The 15,042-nt window shown below is 40.8% G+C and overlaps 1 long non-coding RNA gene across 1 annotated transcript; it reads right to left on the bottom strand.

Moving 5' to 3' along the window:
* Positions 1 to 302: 302 nt before the first annotated feature.
* Positions 303 to 2,274, bottom strand: LOC114282494 (uncharacterized). Its single transcript, XR_003636259.2, has 3 exons — positions 2,140 to 2,274; positions 1,020 to 1,055; positions 303 to 558 (listed from the first exon to the last, which is right to left on the bottom strand). It is a non-coding gene; the product is annotated as an uncharacterized LOC114282494 (long non-coding RNA).
* Between the last annotated feature and the right edge of the window lie 12,768 nt (positions 2,275 to 15,042).

Here is a 15,042-nt window from a genome sequence, read left to right as displayed (position 1 = left end):
ACATAGGCCCTGTTTGGCATATATATATATATATATATATTTTTTCCTGATAATATTTTTATAGCTAAAATAACTAATAAAGATAAAATAGACTAAAATAGCTATAACTCTCTCATGAGCCAAACCTGTCCCTATAAGTTTAGCGCTATAATCGGCTAGTAATTCGTGATTACTAAAGGCCTGCTTAACAATAATGATAATAATACAGTATAAAGGGGGTTGGCGAAAGCCAATCAATAATAAGATAATGTCCAATGAGCTATGAGGACCTGAATGAAAATAAACTTTCACGTACATAGCCATATTCATAACCACTTATACCAAAAATATATATGCAAGACAATATGCAAGTTAGAGACATAATCCCATCATCAAAAACTGTATACACAAAAGTCTTAAACATTCTTTACATTGAGCAAAGACAAAAGGGTGAATTTGAATAATCCAAAAAGCCTTGACTCATGCAAGTTCGGAACCACGTTATGAGGCACAATGGCTGGCTTGACAAAAACATAAGTTCGGGTTGATGCCTCTATCTTTGATTCGGTGCCTGGCCACCTACATATATATAGTAAACTGTGAGCTATAGCCCAGTGAATAACAAATGTGTAAAGAGGTTAAGAATGATGTCCTTTAGTCTTTGAAACAATCGATTATCAATAGCATATTTTCAATCAATATCTTTTGTCAATCAATCGTTCAATTCAATCAATCAATAATTATATAAGTCATACGTGGTACATCCGATAGCAACGATACACTTGGTCTTAAAAGACCGAACAATCAATTGATGACCATCAAACAATAACAATAGTTCCAAGATTTGGAACTAACACAGATCTCTGTAACAATAGTGACATCAATAACAATAACAATAACAATACGCTATGGATGCCATGAATACAATTCAAAAGAGGATCATCATTCAATTGATAAAAAGTAATCGTTCAGAAACAATATAATTTATCATTCAGAAAATAAATACAATTTGAACATATCTTTACATTATTGTTACTCACAGTGGGTTAAGTCGATATAAGGCCTCGGACGTTCACCTATACAAATCACACAACAAAGATACAATAGAAGCACCATTCAATACTTATTTCATTTTAATTCAACACTCTTTATGTTTCTATTTTATTCCATGACTATATGAGTCCAATTGGTGCCTAAAAATACTTAGAATGTCATGAGGATGCAAATAGGCAATTAAAAGAGTTAGTCAAAAATTACTGAAAATAGAGTCTCCGCTCGAGCGCACCTTTGGTCACTCGAACGGTCTGCAAAACTCTGTAAAAATACTGGTTGGCCTTAATGTTCGCTCGAGCGGCCAACAAATTTTCTGTGCTTTCAAAACTAGCAAAATAATTTTCAAACACATTTTCAAAACTTAGACTCTTGCATGAACCAATTTAAACATATAATTTTATTAATAAAGATGAACCCATGACTAATTTTTTAATTTCTAATACAAAAATCTCTTTGATCATTAAGATCAAAATCATTAATTTCATGAATATAATAATCCCAACATTCATCTTTCTTTGTTTTATAAAACATAAATTAAAACTATAAAGCCCTTTAAAAAATATTTACATGTAAGAAATCTAAATCTAAATCTAAATCAAACTAATTTTTTGATTCTCAAATATATATTATAATTTATATCCAAATTTGTCCAGATTTAGATTTAATTTATTTTCTCCATATTAAATCCAATTTCAAACCCATAAATTTTAAAACATGAATTAAACTTTCAAAATGCATGTACAATTGAAACTTAATTTCATATTAAGACAACTAATTTCAAACCCAAAGTGATTAATCTCTAAATTAATTTATACAAATTTGAACCTAACTCCATTGCATGGATCAAATCTTCAAATAAGTCTTGTTGCATGCTATTTACAGGACTCAATTCAAGAATAATTCTCAAAATTAAACTCAAACTTAACAAGTTTAAAGAATCATAACTCATATTTTGCAACACCTAACTTGATTGAACATAGAAGACCCAATTTCTATAAATTTATATAATTAATCCTCAAATCTCTATTTTAATTTTCTTAAATCTACCTTCAATTAATTTTGTCTAGATTAATTAAACAACATTAAAAAGAGGATGGAATTTCTTACCCATTAGTCTTCAAGATAGAATGTGGTTGAGTTCTACGCTTCTCCTTTTCTTCTTCTTTTTCTTCCGTTCTTCTACAATGTGTATATAAATAATGAGGCTCTCTCTCTCTCTCTCTCTCTCTCTCTCTCTCTCTCTCTTTTTTTATTTTATTTAGCGGGACACTTGTCTTTACAATATGAGCCCATGTAGTAGTGCATCAATTCTTTCATTAATTAATTAATCTTTTTTAGAATGCTTAATTGAGATTAATCTTTGATTAAAATTAGCTTAATTAATTACTCCTTAAAACTAATTAATCTTGACCATAATTTAATTAATCATAACTAATCACAAATCTCACATAATTTAATTAGTCTAGTTGACTTCAATTAAGACCTAATTAATTATATTTAATCTTTATCATTCTAAATCAGATTTTTAATCATACTTCCAAAAAGCTCCAATATCAAATTAAGCTTATTGACATTATCAATTTTTGTTTCTCAAATCATTTAGGCCTTCAATTTCTGATCATACTCAAAATTTTCATCAATAAATTACATTTTCAAATTGGATATCTCAAAAATAGATTTAATTCGTAATAATCACAATTCTCAATCCTCATAATTTAATTAACTTAATTACCTTTAATTCGGACCTAATTAATCGAATCTCAATTTTACTAAACTAAATCGAATATTTAATTAAACTCTCAAATGGTCCGAAACTCAAAATTAAAATAATTCAACTCGTCAATTTTACCTTCTTGAGCCACTTAAACTTTTAATTTCTGATTCCAAAATAACTCTTTAATAAAATTATATACAAATCAACACCAATATTGTTCATCAATTTACCAATATTGTTCATCAATTCCGTAATTAGATTAAAACAATAATTAATTAAAATCAAAATCACCTCGACTAATTAAATATAAAATATTATATGTGGCAGGGTTGTCACAAACGCCCCAAAATCCTGGACTGTGAATAAAATAAATAAACCTCAAATTACAATAAACGATAACTAATAACCTTAAATATACAAAGCGTCTCCAAAATAATTACACAAATATCTCCAAAAAAAATATTAACACAGTTGTGGGCCCCAAATATCTAACTCAATAAATTCCTTAATGCTTCAACTTCAATCGTCACCAAATTTGCTCTACACCTGAAAAATAAATGACCTAAAAAAGTATAAATATGATAAGAATAGCAATACTCGGATAGAGAATAAATTAATAGGGATCCAATAATTATAACATGACACAAACGATTTGATTTGATAATCAAGTAATTTACCAAATTGCATAAACAAATAAACTCAACATATGATAATTTGCCTAGAATGAAATACTTAGTTCTACTCAATACATGACTAGTGGCTCGCCTCATCCACCTCACCCAAGCACAATCGCTTATTCGGGCATATTGGTACGGTAAGGTCCACTTGATTTGTGTACGAAGTAAATCCACGTCATTTAGTTAGACAAATCAACATCATCTATACAGAATATCTTCACAGAATTTTATTAGATGACCAGAATAATCAAACGTATCAACAAAGACTCATTCCACATAATTTATCAAATGACCAGTATAATCAAATAGAGTATAAATTGAAGTAATTAAAATGACACTCTTTAGAAAGAGATTTATATGAAGTATATTGTATACCACTCGAATTACCTCAAAATGATTCATCCGTGGTCAATGTAACACTCTAGAATTTTTTTTCCTTTTTCTCTTTGCTCGAGCGACGGATTGTTCGCTTAAGTGGTCTTGCGGGTTGTAGACGTCCCCGAACGTCCCGGGAGGGAAATCTCGTTTTGTTCGTTGGGCTCACTACAGTTCGGACTCAAAAGTCACGATTCTGTATCTAATCTCGTAGAGTGCAATGCAAGATCGATGAATCATCAAAGAGTCCAAATCTAACAAATCGTTTTGGAAAACAGATTTTTAGAAAGAAGTGCCAAACATGGACTGCTTTGCCAGATACAGAGTCGCCACCTAAATATTTTATTTTGGGGGAATTTAGGAAACCTGGACTCGTGCCGAAGGCCACCTGTCCGTCATCACCAAAGTTACCTCGGCTCGGAAACTTGGGTATGATTGGGGAAGGTCACTTCGTGAGCACCTCCGCTCGCTCGATCAAAGATCGACCTCTACTAACCATGATATCGAGTATTGAAAACATTATGTATTCTTATTCCGGTTATTAGCCTAGATTTACTACGTGATGTGCACAGCATACAAGTATAAACTGGATCGCCTGAATTGGAACAACACATCTCATGTTTGTTTATTTTGAAAGTGGTTTGATGGTGCTACCTGCAAGTAGGCTAAGATGTGGATTTGCCACCCTCGGGTGGGCTTAGAAAACGTGATGGTTTGCCACTCTCAAGTGGGCTTAAAACTCACAATCAATGCATTATTCCAATTCAGATAATCCAACCTTCACCTACAAGCATTCAGGCAGGTATATCACATAAGCACATAGCCTCGTGGTAAGCATGCTATCATGGCAGTCACTCACACACATGTAAAGATGCTAAAGCATAAACACTTACCGAGTACTCCAAGCAAAAACAGAAGCTATGTTAGAAGTCCATGCATGGTCCTAACTATGCTGAAATGCGTAATGCAACACATGCAGGAATGCAACTACAATAGGCTCGGCTATTCTAAAGATGGCATGTGAAATGCTACAACCAACAAGTATTCAACTCAGAATTGAAATACAATGCACTTAGAATGATGTGCCGAGCCCGGTGCATGCAAGACAGATGAATGAATGCAAACATGCTATCATAAGTATGCTAATTGAAACATGCCCTAAACTAACCATCATAAGCTGGTAAATAAAAGGGAGAAAGACATGGGGTTGGAAGACATACATCATACACATGCACACTTCTTACAACAATTGGCCCTCTTTCGGAGGGTCTGAAAGAATATTACACAACCAAAATAAATAACAAATTATTACACAATACTAATTACTTAACAAATGAATTATGTAAGCAAAGTAAACTAGCATGCTATGCTACGTGCAATGGACTGCCTCAGCTCTGTTCCGAATGATGAAGGATGCATGCATACTCGGGTCGCCTTGTCGGGAAATTCCATCGCGATGCCTCGCCTTTGTTTGCAATTGATCTCAGAAACTTGCACAAAGCTCCAGAAGGCTGAAACTCCACCTTGGGAAGGCCACCGACCAGTTATTAGCATGGGAGACCACCTGTCGACCACCCTTTGTGGTGGAGACCAAAGAGGGTGGTCGGCCTGCCAGAAAAACTGGTCGGCCAACCAGTTTCCACCTCTGGTTTCTGGTTTTTCTACAACAAAGGCAAGAGAGAGAAAAGGCAATGTATTTTCAACAAATGTGTGCATGACCACTCTCCCCGTCTTTGCACAAGCTCAAGGGAGTGTAGTCCTCGATCCTCGTGCCACTAATCACGCATCTCGATGCATGATGACCGAGAAGTCAAATTGCACGACTCGATGTGAAATGAATGCACATATAAGCAAGTAAAGCCAACAACTCTATCATGGATAGTCAAGAGTGTTGGCGACCGAGAATCGAGGCACGTTTCGTCACTTGGAATACGAAATGTCCCTCGTTTCCCGTGTTCGGACTAAACCCTACTCCAATCACAAAGCAATGAGATGGCATACACAATGCGACTAACATGCAACCTAGCATACGCAATGCTATGGGCTAAAATGGCATACACAATGCACGTGACATAACATGGCATACACAACGCACTTACAAGACTATCATGCACACATGAACTAAATGGCATATACAAATGCAAGATGGACTTGCACCAATATGAGTGGACCTCAGCCACACTCACATCAGTGGCCATATGATGGAAATGAGACAACCGAAATACATGCAAACATGCACGGATGCAAAGGACTGATCCTAAGGCACAACATGCAACTCTAACTAAGCATGGAAAAGGATGAAGTATGGCATGCAAACACAGATTTTCCAGCTCTGAAACATAATGTACAATGGTCCCGAATCATGCAAATATGTCACACAATGCATGCAAGATGGCTCAAATACCGAAACTAGTGAAGCGGGTTACACTAGAGGTACACAAAGCAATGTACAAATGGCAAAACCAACCCTAAACAGACCCTAGGCAGGCCTGAAACAGTGGGAAAATGGCCCAAAATGATGACTCAACATGCAAAGAAACGAAGCTTATGCAATGATCTGAAAATAAGGCATTTATGCATAACTCTCAAACACGTTTAAAGAGTGGAAATCATGGAAATATGACATTCATATAAGCTCTAAAATATGATGTATAATGGCCTCAAATCATGAAAACACCTCAGTATATGCATGCAATAGACCTCAAATCTCAAAGCTAGGCATATATATTGAACTACAAGCATGCAAAACAAGCATCATTCGACCATGAGACCCAAAAACAGATTTAAGGCAGTCCAAAACATGCACAAAATCAGTTTAAGGCATGGCCAAAAAGTGCTAACATGAAGGGCCAAAACAACATGCAACATAGGCTAGTAAGCATAGTTTACACTACATGTATATGAAGCACATGAGGTGCCACCAAACCAGCCAAAAAAAGAAACATGGAATGCCAAAATATGACCAAAAACCCACTGAAACTCAGTCAACACATGTTAGAATGAAGTGTTCCTTTGAAAGGCCAATGAGATGGTTGTTCTACACATGTATAATGGGCACACAAAATGGCAAAACTACCTCTGGACAGAGGTTATGAGGGCCTTAAAACTCACTGAAAAGGGCCTGAAATGAGTCTAGGAAGCATGCAAGTAAAGGCTCCTTTGGAAGTCCTTGAAGAGGATTACTCTACACATGCATAATAGACATTCAACACGGCAAAAAGGGGCTCTAGACAGAACCTATGCAGGTCACAAAACTCACAAAAAGTGGCCTGAAACATGGCTTTGAAACATGCAAATAGGGGCTCCTTTGTAAGGCCAACAAAGCTAGTAAACAAAACAAGGGGTGAGAGGGTCACCCCTCTCTGATTTTGAGGCTCAAAAATACATGTTAGCGACTGAAAATCCGTTGGATTTCAGTGGCTAAAAGGCCAAACCAAGGCCAACACAAATGCTCTAATGCATAGCTCAAAACAAGAGGAAATGAAGCATGCAAGGGGGTGGATGACCCCTAATAGAAAAATAGCCTTAAACAAACATGTTTAGAAGCTCAAGACAAGACTTTTTTCATTTTATGACAAAGCCTAAATATGCTTGCAAATAGAGCTAAACTATGAAGCAAAATAAGGCCACAAAGAGGGAAATAGAGACTTACCCTTGTAGAAAAGAAGGCCAGTAGCTTCTGGACCAAAATAGGAACTCTTCAACCTTTGAAAATGAGCTCCTAGGTGCTTAGGTTGACCATGGAGGTGTTGTGCTTGGAGGAGTAGTGCAATGGGGCCAAGAACTAGGAGTTTTGGACACCAAAAGAGAATGATATATAAAGAGAGAGAGGTGTATGCCTTAGCCAAAATTTCTCAACCTTGGCTCATGAGGGAGAGGCTCCCTCTTATAGAAGAGGAGGTCCATAGCTTCTCTAAGAAGCTTGGAGCAAAGAGGCCAAGCTTCTAAAGGAAGCTAAACCAAAAGGGTCAAGCTTCTTGAGGAAGCTAGACCAAAGGGGTCAAGCTTCCTCAAGAAGCTCAACAAAAGGTCAAGCTTCTCTTAGAAGCTAAGGAAAAGGGACCAAGCTTCTTTAAGAAGCCAAAACAAGAGGGTCAATCCTCGGAGGATGGGGCAAATGCCTCCCAGCTGGCACAGCTGGATAGCACTCAAAGAGACAAAAAAGTAGAAGGCTGGCCGACCAGTTCAAGTGGTCAGCCGACCACTTGCCCTGGTCGGCCGACCAGGGGTCAAAAGGTTCAAGTTGAAAAGGTGGTCGGCCTACCCATATTGGTGGTCTCCCAGGTGAATGCAACTCAATGGTGGTATGGGAAACCAGAAATTGTGGCTCAAAAGTAAGGGAGACCACTTACCTGTCAAGAAAAACCGGCCGATCAGGGAAAGGTGGTCTCCAAGAAGAAAAGGTGGTCTCCCACCCTACTACCACCTTCCTAACGATGAAACTAGGGTCCATGCCAAAAATGAACCTACACCGATGCGAAACGAAGGTTTGGGAGCCAAAACGCGCAGCCGGGGGCCCCGAAAACTGACTATTAAGCACCGGAAGTGGCGTGCGACCACAAAGGTGGTTTCCCGGGCCACAGTGTCCCTCTAAAGAGAGGAAACAAGGTGTGTGCCAAAAATCAAAGCAAACGGAGGTAGTTAAGCGGTCCCGAACTAAGGCGCACAGCCGACGACTCTAAAAATCAGAAACTGGTCTCTAAACGGGAAAAATGGCCTACGACCACGAAATGTAGCCTACGGCCACTGAGAGATGGTCTACAAGACCTCTCCCTCTCTTCAGGAAGGGAAAATAGAGAAAACATGACCTGGTTCTTAAACCAAGACAAGACATGAAAAGGTTCTAAAGCCCGGAGGCAAGGCTCTCAGCCGAGACTTTACAACCTCAGAACGAGCACAATATGCAACATCACCGAGCGCTCAGTTGGTGACGTCTGAGTCTTAAGGTCGGTCAAAAATGGGGTGTCTACAGTTGCCTCTCTTTGACAGAACTCGGAAATCATAAGTGACGGGAGTGAATGTCAAAGCCCAGAGACGACCCATTTTTGACAAGGCCGAAGACTTAGACAAACAGGCAAGATAAAAGAGATACGCCCGCAGGCATGCCCGCAGGCGGGGGCCAAAATGCAAAATGATATGCACCAAGTCGAACGTAACTCATGATCATGCAAAGCAGCAAACTGTAATAAAGCAAATATTCACAATAGATGCAACATTTTTAAGCAAGAATGCAAAGCAACAACTACATTTCATACAGTAAGAATGTAAAAGTATCACAATTCTCGCTACGTCTCACACGAAGAAGATACAATACCTGCGTGGTTCGTCTAGTCACACCAGCTTCAAATGAACTATACATACAATATCGTGCCTGCAAAAGAGATAAACTTAACAAGCATAACATAGTTAGCAACACATGTTTAACACTACATCGAATGCAGACAAACATGGTGCCGATGGGAAAGTGCATCGCAATGCGAGAGAAGCGCGCGTGACAACGCAAGTTAAGCATGGAGGTATGACAATACCGGTGAAATGTGCACCACAATGTAAGTGATGTTCATAACAATGCGAGTGGCATGCATAACAATGCTGGATAAGTGCGACTTTACGAGCATGTTTAAAACAAAATATTGAGCAAAGAAATGCAAGCTTCGACGAGGACAACTCAAATTGCGACCTCCGGTTTACCTCCCGGAAGGGTCACAACGTATTCAAAAGGGATACACCTTGCTCTCGGCGAGTAACGATGAAACACGCATCGAAAGTTGGAGTTGAAGTTCCCGTGGAGGGATTTCGTGCTGAAAAGTGCACTTTCCTTGTACTTTCTCGAGTGCCGGGGACTCCGATCACCACCAAAATTTGCAGGGAGCTCAAAGAGGCATTGGAGACCACCTTGGGAGGGCCACCAACCAGGTTTGGAGACCACCGACTAGGTTTAGTTAAAGGGGTGGTCGGCCTACCAGAAAAGGTGGTCGGCCCACCACCTATCAAAAAACAGGGGCAGTTTGGTACTTTTGCATTTGTTTCTTTAAATATACTTGGCCAAACACTTTTTGCTCACAACTTCAGGTCCGAAATAAGCTCCTCCTCCTTCCTAGACCATTTTCTCCCTCAGATCTGCGCTCTATACGCGTTTTCCAATGCCCCACGCAAAGTTGTTTTGCGAAATCTTTCAGTTTTCTTCACTTTGGACCGATTAAAATTTGATTTCGGAGCTTCTTTCCCCATTTTAGCCACTTGAGATAAGTTTGTCTCAACATTTGGAACATTTTCTCGAGAGTTGACTTTTGTTGACTTTTTCATTTCCCGAGAGTGAAGTTGACTTTTGTTGACTTTTTCCAATTTTGGCTCATTTTGCTCATTTTTGCAGATTTCTCGAAATGGCAGGTCATTTTCCTCAGGGCGGAGGTCCTCCAGGTGCTGGGGGTGAGCCAGACATTATGTCTTTACCTCCGAGGATTCGGCCATTTATTCCCGAGAGGTATGACCCTCCGGCGCACATCCTTTCTCGGGCCGTTTTCTACCACTTCACCGACTTTTATGAGTGAGCACCTGTAGATCTATTACTGCGGGAGCCAGAGTCCCACCTCTCTTATCAGGCACGAGAGGTACATACTTCACTTCTACATTTTCTGTAATGTATTCTGCATTTTTCGTGCATTTCATGCTTTTGCTATGTATTTTTTATCTGCTCATTCTGAATGTGTTCACATACCATATTTCTGCTTATTCTAGCACACAGCTCACAACACAGTATTTTGTTAAGTTGACGTGCAACTCAAGCCCTCGAATTTCTGAACACACAGCCCAAACTTGTTGATTATGAACACGCAGCCCACTATTTTTGAAGTTTGAACACACAGTTAAACACTTGATGTTGAACACACAGCTCGAACTTTGAGATGAACACACAGCCCACTGTTTTCAAATTTGAACACACAGCCTAAACTTTGATGTTGAACACACAGCTCACACTTTGATGATGAACACATAGCCCACTGTTTTTGAAGCCTGAACACACAGCCCAAACACTTGACTTTCTGAACACTCAGCCCAAATTTTGAGGTGAACACACAGCACACACTGGTTGAGAGTTGAACACGCAATCCAAACTGTTGTATTTCTGAACACGCAGCCTAAATTTTGAGGTGAGCATACAGCACACACTGGTTGAGAGTTGAACACGCAGCTCACTGTCTTTGAAGTCTGAACACGCAGTCTAAATTTTGAGGTGAACACACAACACACACCGGTTGAGAGTTGAACATGTAGCCCAAACTGCTAAATTTCTGAACGCGTAGCCCAAATTTTGAGGTGAACACACAGCACACACTGGTTGAGAGCTGAACACGCAGCTCACTGTCTTTGAAGTCTGAACACACAGCCCGAATTCTTGATGTTGAATACACAGCTCGAACTTTGAGATGGACACACAGCCCATATACTTTATGTTGAACACGCAGCTCACACACTTCAATTCTGAACATACGGCTCATATATTTTATGTTGAACACGCAGCTCACACACTTCAATTCTGAACACGCAGCCCATATACTTCATGTTCAATACGCAACTCATGGCATTGTATCTGATTTAATTTGCGCACAACTCATATAATTTATTTTGAAATTGAATACATGTGTTCATTCTGAATGCAAGTATCTTCCCGTATTACACGAGGATATGGATCGATCATCGCCAGGAAGTGGTACGCGAAGCTCCCAGAGGCCGTTCGCGATCTGGTTGACCAAGTAGGGTTTGGACCCTTCTGCACGGGGATATCACGTTATCTAGAGAGCAGGAGCCTGATGGGCGCCCTCGTAGAGAGATGGTGGGACACCACCAACTCCTTCTATTTTCCAACTATCGGGGACATGACGATGACCCAGTTCGATTTTGTCGTGCTGACGGGCCTTTACTCGGGAGGCTGGCCGATCCCCTATGACGAGGATATGGGTGAGTGAGAGGCTGCTTGGATTTATCTGTTTGGAGCTCGCCCAGCGGTTAACAGATCTTTGGGCCGAGTCCGGTACACTTGGTTTTCCACACAGTTCAAGGAGACTGTGCCCGAGACTCCCGAGGAGATAGCACAGTACACTCGGGGATTTTTTATGTTCCTTTTTGGGACCACTCTGTTCTCTGATAGGGGGAACACCGTTGGACTTTATCTGCTGAGTGCTCTGGTAGACCTATCACAGGTCAGCCAGTATGACTGGGGTGGCGCCGGCTTGGCTACCCTCTATTGCTATATGAGTGCAACCTCCTGCGGATGGGAAAACATAGTTAGCGGCTATTAGAGAGCTTGGAAGGTACTTTCTGCCCTCCTGATTTACATTTTTGCTTTTCGTTATCTGTATACTGCACACACGGCACACTTTACATTTTGTATTTTGCATTCCGCTCTCAGCATTCTGCGTTCTCTGTACATTCTGTATTCATATTCTACACTCAGCATTCTGTATTCTGATGCTATTGCCTTGTTTTCCACAGCTATGGGTTTTCTCGTACTTTCCGACGCTAGCCCCGGAGCTTGAGGTGGAGGTGCCTCTCATAATTCCTTACTCGCTCGTATTTGAGGGCTAGTACCGGCCGAGAGATCGGGAGACTCTCCCCTACCTACGGCAGTTTTTTGATACAGTGCGGACGACCGAGGTAATTTAGAACTCTCAGTTCTTCATGTTTTCATCTTTGATTCATCTTGCACATTTGCGATTTCTAATCGGCTTATGCATTGGTTATTCGCAGATCACATGGCAGCCCTGGGCGCCCTTGGGTGGAGATACCCGATTTCAATTTGCTGGAGGATGGGCCGCTTCTCGGTACAGGATCCTATTTGAGGGGCCCGTTGGTAGGTCCTGGTTTCTGGGGGACCGTTTCATGTGCCAGACTATGGGCTTCCCCGAGCAGAGTGTCCCCGTAGCACCTCCAGACGATATGCGGTCTACTGAGGGGCTCACTCCCTAGGATGTCGATAGTGCCAAGTTGGGTACCGACGTACTTCTACATTTGGAGGAGGGGGAGTACGCGACTTACCATCATACATACTTGATGCCTCCATTGACAGGTGTCCGTACTCCCATGAGGAGATCTGCTGGCATGCCATCATCGAGCCGGGCCCGAGCTACAGATATTCCTTCAACCAGCAGGGTCGACACATCGAGAGGTGGGGCTGGACTGGTCCCCCTGATTCCCCCGACTTATCATCACGCCGGATGGCCAGATATCCTGACTGAGTTGACAGGATGGCGATACGGGACTTTCTACCCGATTCCAATAGAGCCTCCTATGCCAGATCACCGATATGTCAGAGACCCTGACTCGCCACCGGTATGCTTTACAGCTTTGATTTATCATTCAGATACTTGGACATTCATTCATTTACTGATGACTTGCACTTGCATCTGCAGCCTCCTAGCTGAGTATACTAGGGGTTGCTCAGGTTGGTGGCCTCACTCGAGGGCATGGTCCTGCGGAGAGAGACGCAGTTGTCCATCGTCGGTGTCCCGGTACTCTTTAGTTTTTTTGCATTTATCATACTTCTGATGACATGCTGAACTTGAACATTTCATTGTATTGATTGACTGTATGTGTAAAGCATATCTGACACACACCACATTCATGTACTGTATCTGCATACACCCACTCTATGTAGTTTTCGTGCATCTGCATCTGATATACATACTTTGGCTGATGTATTCAAATTGCGCTCTTTCTTTTTAGATGCCTCCATTACATACTGGGCCACAGGCTGGACCATCTAGGCCTTTTCGAAGAGCTGGAAGAGGGGGTTCGACTCGTGGCTGACGCGGACGCAGAGCGCCTGTCAGAGAGGAGGAGTCCAGTGAGGAGGATGAATCTGCGTATCCCCAGTCAGAGACATCCGCTGACAGAAAGGGTGACTCTGGTTCCGGTTCCGGTTCCGGTAGTGGAGATGATGTCGAGGAGGGTTCCGAGGATGGCAGCTCCAATCCAGATGATGATGATGGTGCAGAGGCTTTTCCGTAGAAGAGGACGAAGAGGGCCTCTTATTCCTGCAGTTGATAACATTGATGCAGCTGTTCCCTGCTTTATTTGCCTTTTTTACTAGTAGTTGTAGCACATTGTACATTCTTAGGCAGTTTTATTTTCTGTAAAACTTGTACCCTTGTTGTAAAATGTTGTAACAAAGGGAAGCATGATGGAATGAAACAACTTTTATTCAAAAAAATGTTGTATTTTATGTTCTTAGCATCGCATCGCATCATTTTGCACGAAAATGAAATTGAATGGAATTGTGCATTGAAAATTGCCAAGTCAGGTAGTGAACCGACGCAACAAACTAAACAACTTAACTTACTAAGAAACAACAAAACCTTAGCAAGTTTACAACTCGATAAGCAAGACACAACAACGTTGAGTAAACAAAGAGTAACAACTCAATATACAAAACTCGACAACTCGACAAAACCTATTGACTCGATAAGCAAAACAACTTGGTAAGAAAAACAACAACTCGATAAGCAAAAACAACAACTCAATAAGCAGGAATTAACAACTCGATAAACAAATGCATTTCGGACGATCTGGGTGACGAAACGTATCCGACTAAGCACTCGCGTTCCTCCGAAGACAACATGGACCCGATCTGGACCAGCCGCGGGTCCTCCTCAGTACCAATATTCACAGTAGTGATTTCATCCATTAAGGGTTTAACAAATCTTTCCTGCTCTTGTTCAATTAAGCATTACAAAACCGGAGGAATTTCTTCCTCGTCGTTTTCATCAAAATTTTGAAGGTCTGAGTTAATGCAATAAATCAAGGGTATAGAAAAGTACTTAGAAACCACAGCCACATCATTCTCATTAAGCACATCCAAATCGTTCGATTCTTCGGTTACAACAGACTCAAAAGAGAAAGAAAAAGATGACCTGGACAGGACTGTGGTATCCGGGTTATCACCCTCTGGAATATTGGACTTAGACTCAGTCGAGCTGGAACCTGATTTGGACTCAACAGACTCGGTGGAATTAGATTTCGGCTCATTACCTGACCCGGTGCTGTTTGACAAAAATCCCTCTTCATACTGCCAAATGAGAGAGGGTGCGATAGATACACCCAAAATGTTTGCTGGTAGGCTCGTAGCCGTTTCATTTTCGATCACGCATACCGAGAAGTTATCCCCTAAGCACTTCTGTTCGATCGGAGGATCTGAAAGTAGACACGCCAGCGCTACCCCCATTTCACTTTCGGCGTCCTCAGACT

This window comes from Camellia sinensis, chromosome 1 (genome assembly GCF_055761805.1).
Source record: "Camellia sinensis isolate YWXY chromosome 1, ASM5576180v1, whole genome shotgun sequence".
Taxonomy (NCBI): Eukaryota; Viridiplantae; Streptophyta; class Magnoliopsida; order Ericales; family Theaceae; genus Camellia; species Camellia sinensis.
This window is presented reverse-complemented; position numbering and strand designations above follow the sequence as displayed.